This window comes from Felis catus, chromosome C2 (genome assembly GCF_018350175.1).
Source record: "Felis catus isolate Fca126 chromosome C2, F.catus_Fca126_mat1.0, whole genome shotgun sequence".
Classification (NCBI taxonomy): domain Eukaryota; kingdom Metazoa; phylum Chordata; class Mammalia; order Carnivora; family Felidae; genus Felis; species Felis catus.
Genome location: NC_058376.1, coordinates 144,141,849 through 144,150,834, shown reverse-complemented (window position 1 = coordinate 144,150,834; position 8,986 = coordinate 144,141,849). Strand labels below are relative to the sequence as shown.

At 39.6% G+C, this 8,986-nt stretch overlaps 2 protein-coding genes across 10 annotated transcripts in view; one reads left to right on the top strand and one right to left on the bottom strand.

The window, feature by feature from the left end:
* Positions 1-276, bottom strand: part of ZCWPW2 (zinc finger CW-type and PWWP domain containing 2) — a 150,196-nt gene extending 149,920 nt beyond the window's left edge. For 5 of the 7 annotated variants that reach the window (XM_045037728.1, XR_006585593.1, XR_006585589.1 and 2 more), the window contains exon 1: positions 27-157. The gene's annotated coding sequence lies outside the window, so the exon portion shown is untranslated. Of the gene's footprint in view, positions 1-26 lie in introns of all 7 variants that reach the window. The other 2 variants (XR_006585594.1, XR_006585590.1) reach the window with 1 other exon arrangement.
* Positions 277-340: 64 nt separating this feature from the next.
* The window catches only part of AZI2 (5-azacytidine induced 2), a 38,454-nt gene continuing 29,808 nt past the window's right edge, over positions 341-8,986 (top strand). Inside the window, exons 1-2 of one of the 3 annotated variants that reach the window (XM_045037727.1) lie at positions 341-806; positions 8,807-8,855. The gene's annotated coding sequence lies outside the window, so the exon portion shown is untranslated. The remainder of the gene's footprint in view (positions 807-8,806; positions 8,856-8,986) is intronic. The other 2 variants (XM_019810826.3, XM_003992184.6) reach the window with 2 other exon arrangements.

Here is an 8,986-nt window from a genome sequence, read left to right as displayed (position 1 = left end):
CGGCGCTGAGAGGACCCAACACGCACCACAAACGCTCGGGGACCCCCAAGCGGTCGCTGAGTGAAAAGAAGTCGCTGGAGGACTGCTGAAAAACAAGCCACCGACTCGACCGCCACAGCGGCGGGTAACGGCCCTTACCCAACTCCGGCTCCGCCTTCACCTCCGCCTCCGCCTCCGCCTCCTAGCGTCGCCGCGGCCCCGCCCCGCCGCGGAGGCTCACGGGACACGTAGTACGCCGCGCCCACATCCTCCTTCCCCCACCCCTCAAAGCTGTGTCTTCTGGAATGCCCTGTCAGCTCCCTTCGGCCTGACTTCCGGTTTGCTCGCGCGGCCCCGGCGTCTAGCCTGAGGACAGCTGGGGCCCTACTTCCGGCGGTGCGCTGCTTCCAGCCCCCCTGTACGGCGCTTCCCCTTCGCGGAACGCGAGGCGGCTGTCGGTCGGCGGACGCTGACGAGGCGGGTGCCGGCGGGCCTGGGTCTCGCGCGCGTGTTGCTGGGTAACGGGCCTTCTGCCGGGCCGGCTCGGCCTCTTCTGCCTAGCGTTGGCCTTCCTTCCAGAACCTCCCCGGGCCCCAGCCGACGGGCCGGGCTGCGCCCACTGCGGGGCAGCCGAGGCTAAAGAAATGGGAATCCTTCCGCGGCGTTCCCGGAGCGGCTGCCTTCTCTGGGGAAGCGGCGGTGTCTTCGAGGAAACCGGAAGCCCGCGGTGACCTCTGGCGACCCGGTTTGTTTTCGGTCCGTTTCCAAACACTGGGGAATCGAAACTCGGCGGCCCTGGGGGCGGCCCTACGGAGCCTGTCTTCGGGGTGAGTGACTCGATTCGACCGGGCTAAGGGTGCGGGCAGTGTCGGGATCAACCTCCGCTGCTGTTGGTGCTCGGAAGAGACACGTCATTTTCTTCACAAACCCTTGTCCTCTCCTTTGACTAGGGAGCGGCCCGCCCCTGGGCATCCCTAACTCCTGTTTGATTTGCACGCTAGCTCTTCCAAGCCTTCCGTCTTCCTTCACTTTATTTCCCCCTTTGGCTTATTTTCTTTTCATATTCTGAATTAGTGGAGCGCCTTTAGTTGCATTTCATTCATTGAAATTGCATTTCTGTCGGAAACGGAAGAAGGCTGTGTAGCTAGGACGCTACTGCCTGGGGCATCCAAGCAGTGGACTCCACGTTAACGAGGCTAACAGTAGGTAATTCGTCGTTTCTCCAGTGTCTGACCTGTGTGTTTGGCATGATTTTTCGATCATTTGTTGAGTTACTACTACGTGCACGGTAGGTGGACTGTCGTTTCCTACAAACAAGGAACTTATATACTCAAAAGCGAGGTGAAGTGTTAACTAAAACTGTAATACGAGTGTGTTGTTGGAGATGCGCTAAGATGATCAAAGGTAGTGACGTTTTCGGGTGGAAATAGACCCGTGCCTCTCAAACACAGGAAACATTTTCTTTCTTACTACGGAATTTTGAATTGGGTTGCTCGAGATCTCAGTATATAATTTAAATTCTAGTTTTCTAAACGTGCCATATCTAATTTCCCAACCTCTTGTGGTCGCTCCCTCCTTCATCTGTAAGTTAGGAATGATAATCCCTCATGGGGTCATTAGAAAATTTATTAGATGGGAAGTTTTTATACATGTAAGGTTTTAGTATTAAAGAGAGAGTATGGTGTAATGGGAAATGCACTGGATTAAGTCAGAACAGTAATTCAGGATCTGAGTGCTGAATTCCCCACTTAATCGCTTGACACTGGTTGGGGGACCCAATCTCTTCTTCATTTTTCCTATCTCCCAAATGAGAGTTATGTTTACTTTTCACCGCACCGACGCATAGTTTCTAAGAGTCTTGCTGGCTCTGGAATCAACTGGCCGGTTTTCATTCCTTGGCTTCCCCACTTTCTAACATTTGCCTCTTAGTCAATCCACCTGTGATAACAGGAAATTCTTGCCCACATCAGAGGTCTTCTGCAGATTTAACGAATCGTCATGAAGAAGAGAAAAGTAGGTCCCCTAAAAGCTGCCTGACCTACCGTAAACCATCGGTAAATATTGTCAACACAACATTTTCATGATTATATGAAATGTGATGAGGTTTTTCTTAATCCATGAAGTAATAAAACCAATGTAATTTACTTTTTTCTCTTGTGGTATTTATATTCTGGATTATAGTTCTGTTATCACTATTGGAGAGTAATTACTGCTCTACTAATAACACTTGATGTATCTAAGTGCTCAATTCCATTGAGATGTGTTACTTTATGAAAAGAATAAAAAGTAGATTGCTTTTTGTACTTATGCTAACCCTGAGGAAGTCTTATGATTCCCTAGTCCTAAGTGTTACTTCTGGACTGTTGCAGTTTAGTGACAGTCAGTGAGGGTCATAGAAACGAAAACGGAGTTGTTTATATTGTATATCCGATGCTGAGTATATTTGGGGCACTTACTGAATTGTAGGACATTTGAGTGCTGAGATCCATAGAGTGACAGTCTCTTGAAAAAAGGCACTTGGTTATCTCTTCTTTGTAAACTAGGTAGGCCATTCCTGCCCCTCATTATTTGATGAAAAATGGGGAACGAGGAGTAAGTGTTGGTCCGTTTGCCTCCATCAGACTTAATCTTTGCCCCTTAGTGTCTTGACTGATCCTATGAAGTGGGTTAGGGATAATTTAGCTTTTCAGAAGTACAAGGATGATGGAAATCAGGCTCAGTTCAGGAGGCAATATAGAATAGAGGAAAAGAGGTAAACAGTTCTTGATTCCAACCCTAGCTCTGCCGCATACCACCAGTACGACTACAGGGAAATGAGCCTCACCTCTTTAGAGCTTAAGTTTCTGCATCTGTGCTGGTGATGACAACTTTCTAGCCAAGATTGGTGTGGATCTGAGGTAAGCTTTGTACTATACCATTTAGTCAGTTTCTGGAAAAAATGAATTCTTCGGTCTGTTTAGGTTGCCGTTTTATATCTGCATTAAATTTTGCCTTCACAATTTCGGAAGGTGGGATCTTAGTGATGTAGTTCAACCCTGTCACTTTATTGGTGGGAAAATTTAGATCGAGAGAGGTAAACCTGTCAGTAATCAAGGTGGCAGATTGTAGACTAGAGTCTGGGTTTCTGAATCTCTGCTCAGTGTTCTTTCTACCACTGAGCTCTGCCTTTTCCAGATTCTTATTAGAAAAAATCCGAATCCATGTTGTATTGTGTCTCAGAATGTTGTATTAAGAGCACAGATTTAGCAGAAAGCTTATATGGGTTCACATCCCAGCTTTGCCACTGATTACTTATGTAGCTGTAGGTAAGGTATTTAATTTTTTTAAGACCTTGGCTATAAATTAGGATAAGAGTTCCTTCCTAAGAAGCTGGAAAATGCCTCTGGAAGCACTAGTGCCTGGCATATGGTAAGCGATGGATATGGTAAATACCATGATGATGAAATATGACAGGATAATCCTATGTTTTCCTAGTTAAAAAAAAAAAAAAAAAAAAAAAGACCTGCCTGGTGTCAGAAGATACTTCTGTGTTTTCTAACATCTCACAACCCCGTATGTATAGCATGTCTCACCTTGGCTCTTAATGTTGATTGTAGTGAAGACTGCAATTTAGGATTTTCTAGAATAATTCTTACAGTGTTTGAATGTTTTTTTCTTGGTCTCTCCCTTAGCCTCAGGAACTACTCTTGCTACTTTTTACCCACCTTATATGGCAAATACGTTGCTCTTTCTCCATTATCATTGCAATATTGTGATTTATAAGAAATGTATATTTGATCATTTAGATAGCCAAAATATGTTTCTCATATGTATTTGGCTTTTTGTCCACAGTTCTTGGCCCACAGCTCCCCAAACCCTTGGAATTTTCTGAGGGTAAGAGGTATGGGATCATCTTTTGTCCTATTTGGTCACTTAACAACCTCTTTTACTCAAGTTGCTTCAGAGCCATGAAGGTGAAATGGGTGTCTTCTCATTCATAACCAGTCCCTGTTTACTGAAACTATGTTTATGGTAATGAGATGACTTTGGACAGCAACTAAGGATGGGGCTGATTGCCAAGGAAACCAACCATGAAATTAGAGGGTTGGAGCTTTCAGTCCCACCAAGGTTGGTAGAGGGAAGGAGCTGAAAGTTGGATCGATTGCCAATGGCTTAATCATTTCTGTGTAAGGAAGCCTTTGTGAAAACCTAAAGAGAGAGGGTTCAGAGAGCTCCCAGAACTTTTTCACATGCCACTGTGCCAGCCTCAAACTCCAGGAGGACAGAGCTGCTTTGTTCAGGACCTATGTATCTGTGTGGTCGGAAGCACAGGTAACAACCTAGGCTTACAATTAGCGTCCAGAGTAGAGGGCAGTCTTGTGGCACCAAGCCCTTTACCTGTGGAATATGTTGCTGTCTCTGGGTAGATCATTTCAAAATGGAGTTGAATCGTAGAGAGCTTTGCTTATTGATAGTGTAGAATCATCTGCCCCTCATGTTGGGACTGGCTGACCAGAACACGTTTTAATCATTCTTGGGAATTTCATTGTTCTCAGCAATAACTGTCAACATCTTTCACCGTAACCCTTTTTAATTCTCTTTTAATTTGTACTTTTCTTATGTAAACATCTAAGAAGAGTCAGTTTAATTCCAAATATATAAAATATTTGCATTATATATTTCCTATAGGTAAATCTATCTGATTCTCCTATACTATTGTGACGAGAGAGATAATGAAGTTGCTTTCTATAATTTTAAAAACAAAATCTCCATGCAAAAGTTAGGTGTTGTTTACCAATTGATAACATAAAACTAACCATGCCCACAGTTGTTTAATAATACTAGTTACAGTTGGAATTCTGTAAATCGCATAATAGCCACTTTGTAGAGTAATGACTCTCAATTGGATAGGGACTTAAAATCATATGGGATGATTATTGAAAGTTCAGTTTGACATTTTCATCCCAGATATATATCTATATCTATATGTAGACATACATATAGATATGTCTATAGATGTATATATATCTATATATATACTGACTTGCATAGATCTGCAGTGTAGTCTAGCAGTCACTATTTTTGTTTATTGTTTTCCATTATCATTTTATTTATTTACTGAAATATAGTTAACATATAATGTTATATTAGTTTCAGGTGTAAAATATACTGATTTAACAACCATATACATTATGCTATGCTCATCCCTACCCCTCTGGCAACCATTAGTTCTCTGTATTTATGGGTCCATTTCTGCTTTTGTTCTTTTGTTTTTTAGATTGTACATCTAAGTAAAATCATATAAGATTTGTCTTTGACTTATTTCATTAGCATGATGCCCTGTAGGTCTATCCCTGTTGTCACAAATGGCAAGATCTCATTCTTTTTTATGGCTGAGTAATATTCCATTGTGTGTGTGTGTGTGTGTGTGTGTGTGTGTGTGTGTGTGTGTGTACCGTATCTTCATTATCCATTTGTCTATCAATGGACACTTACGTTGTCTCCGTATCTTGGCTGCTGTAAATTCTACAGTAAACATAGGGGTGCATATATCATTTCAAATTAGTGTTTCCATTTTTGGGGGGAATTACGGAGTGATACGGTTTTTCTATTTTTAAATTTTTTTTTCTATTCCATTCTATTCCAGAATATGTGTTTTTCTATTCCATCATGTTTTCCACAGTGACTATACCAATTTACATTTCCACTAGGGAATGCACTAGGGCCTCTTTTTCTGTGCATCTTTGCCAACACTTAATATTTTTTGTGTTTTTGATAGTAGCTATTCTGACAGTTGTAAGGTTCTATATCCTTGTGGTTTTGATTTGCATTTCCCTGATGGTTAGTGATATTGAGCATCTTTTAATGTATCTGTTGGCCGTGTGTATGTCTTCGTTGGGTAGATGTCTATTCAGGTCCTCTCCCCATTTTTTGTTCATATTATTTGGGATTTTTTTAGTGTTATATAAGTTTTTATATTATCACTATTAACCCCTTATCAATACGCCATATGCAAATCTCTTCTCCCATTTGGTAGATTGCCCTTGTGTTTTGTTGATGGTTTCCTTTGCCATGTGAGTTTGTTTATTTTGGTGTAGCCCCAATAGTTTATTTTTGCTTTTGTTTCCCTTTCCTGAGGAGACATGTCTAGAAAAATGTTGCTAAGTCTAATGACAAAGAGATTACTGCCTAGATTTTCTTCTAATTTTATGGTTTCAGGTCTCACATTTAGGTCTTTAATGCATTTTGAGTGTATTTTTGTATATGGTGTAAGAGTGTGGTGCAGTTTAATTCTTTTGCATATAGCTTTCTAATTTTCTCAATACCAGTTGTTGAGGAGACTATCTTTTTCCCCGTTGCCTAGTCTTGTCTCCATTGTCATAGATTAATTGACCATGTCAGCATGGGTTTATTTCTGAGCTCTCTATTCTGTGTCTGTTTATGTGCCACTACCATACTATTTTGATTACTGTAGCTTTGTAGTATATCTTGAAATCTGGAATTGTAGTATGTCCAGCTTTGTTCTTTTTTCTCAAGACTGCTTTGGATATCCAGGGTCTTATATGATTCCATACAAATTTTAGTATCATTTGTTCTAGTTCTGTGAAAAATGCTGTTGGTATTTTGACTGGGATTGTATTAAATCTGTAGATTGCTTTGTGTATAGGATGTACATTTTAACAATACTCTTCTAACCCAAAAGCATGGGATATGTTTCATTTGTGTTGTCTTCAATTTCTTTCATTGTTTTATAGTTTTCATTGTACAGATCTTTCACTTCCTTGGTTAAGTTTATTGTTAGGTATTTTGTTCTTTTTGGTTCAATTGTAAATGGAACTGTTTTAATTTCTCTTTCTGCTACTTTTTTTATTAGTGTATAAAAACAACAGATTTCTGTATATTAATTTTGTAAGCTACAACTTTACTGAACTTGTTTATTCTAATTTTTGGTGGAGTCTTCAGGTTTTTTTTTTTTTTTTTTACGTCTAGTGCCGTGTCATCTGTAAATAATGACAGTTTTACTTCTTACCAGTTTGGATGCCCTTTATTTCTTTTTCTTGTTTGTTTACTACAACTTCCTAGGCTAGGACCTTCCAGTACTATGTTGATTAAAAGTGGTGAGAACAGACACTCTTGTCTTGTTCCTGATCTTGGAAGAAAAGCTCTCAGGTTTTCACTATTATGATGTTAGCTGTGGGGTTTTCATATATGACCTTAATTATCCTAAGGTATGTTCCCTCTAAACCCACTTTGTTGAGAGAGTTTTTATTATGAACAGCTGTTGAATTTTGTCCAGTGCTTTTTCTGGATCTATTGAGATGATCATCTTACTTTTATCCTTCATTTTGCTAATGTGGTATGTCACATTAAGTTGATTTGTGGATATTGAACCATCCTTCATACCCAGAAGAAATCCCATATGATTGTGGTGAATGATCCTTTTCATATATTTTTGAATGCAGTTTGGTAAAATTTTGTTTGAGGATTTTTGCTAGTATTTGTTTGACTTCATCAGGGATATTGACCTGTAGTTTTTTCTTTTTTTTTTTTTTTTTTTTTTTTTTTTGTAGTGTCTTTGGTTTTAGTATCAGGATACTGCTGGCTTCATAGAATGAATTTGGAAGTTTTCCTTCCTCTTCTGTTTTTGGAACGGTTTGAGAATAAGTATTAATTCTTTAAATCTTTGGTAGAATTCACCTGGTGAATCCATCTGGTCCAGGATTTTGTTTGTTCAGAGTGTTTTAAGTTAATGATTCAATTTTATTACTAGTAATTGCTTGTTCAGCTTTTCTATTTTTCCTGACTCAGTGTTGGAAGATTGTGTTTCCAGGAGTTTATCCATTTCTTTTCAGTTGTTTGTCCAGTTTGTTGATAGATAGTTTTTCATAGTAGTCTCTTAAAATCTTTTTTGTCTTTGAGTGATATCAGTTGTTATTTCTCCTCTTTCATTTCTGACTTTTTTGGGGGCCTCTCTCCTTTTTTTCTCTTTATGAGTCTGGCCAGAGGTGTATCAATTTTGTTTGTCCCTTCAGACAACCAGTTCTTTATTTCATTAATCTTTTCTATTGTTATTTGGTCTCTATTTCGTTTATTTTGGTCTATTTCGTTTATTTCTGCTCTGATCTTTATTACTTTCTGCCTTCTAGTAACTGTGGACATTGTTCTTCTGGTTCCTGTAGGTATATTGTTAGATTGTTTATTTGAAATTTTTCTTGGGGCTCCTGGGTGGCTCAGTTGGTTAAGCCTCCGACTTGAGTTCAGGTCATCATCTTGCAGTCTGTGAGTTCAAGCCCTGTGTCCAGCTCTGTGCTGACAGCTCAGAGCCTGAAGCCTGCTTCTGATTCTGTGTCTCCCTCACTCTCTACCTCCCCCTGCTTGTGCTTTCTCTCTGTCAAAAATAAACATTAAAAAAAATTTTTTTGATTAAAGTTTTTTTCTTGATATAGGCCTGTATTGCATTAAATTTCCCTCTTAAAACTACTTTTGCTGTGTCCCAAAGATTTTGGACCATTGTGTGTTCATTTTCATTTTCTCAGTGTATTTTTTTTTAAGTTTCTCTTTGATGTCTTCATTGACCCATTGGTTGTTTAGTGCCATGTTGTTGAGCCTTCACATGTTTGTGTTTTTCCAGTTTTTCTCTTGGGATTGATTTTTAGTTTCATATTGTCAGAAAAGATACTTGGTATGATTATAATCTTAAATTTATTGAGACTTGTTTTGTGGCCTAACGTGATCTATTCTGGAGAATGTTCTACGTGCACTTGAAAAGAATGTGTATTCTGTTGTTTTGGGTGGAATGTTCTATATATGTCTGTGTTAAGTCCATCTGGTCTAATGTGTCTTTCAGAAACACCATTTCCTTATTGATTCTCTGCCTGGATGACCTATCCATTGATGTAAGTAGGGTGTTAAAGTTTCTGACTATTATTGTATTACTGCCAGTTTTCCCTTCTTGTCTGCTAACTAATGTTTGCTTTATTTATTTAGGTGCTCCAATGTCAGATGCATAGATATTTATAATTGTTAC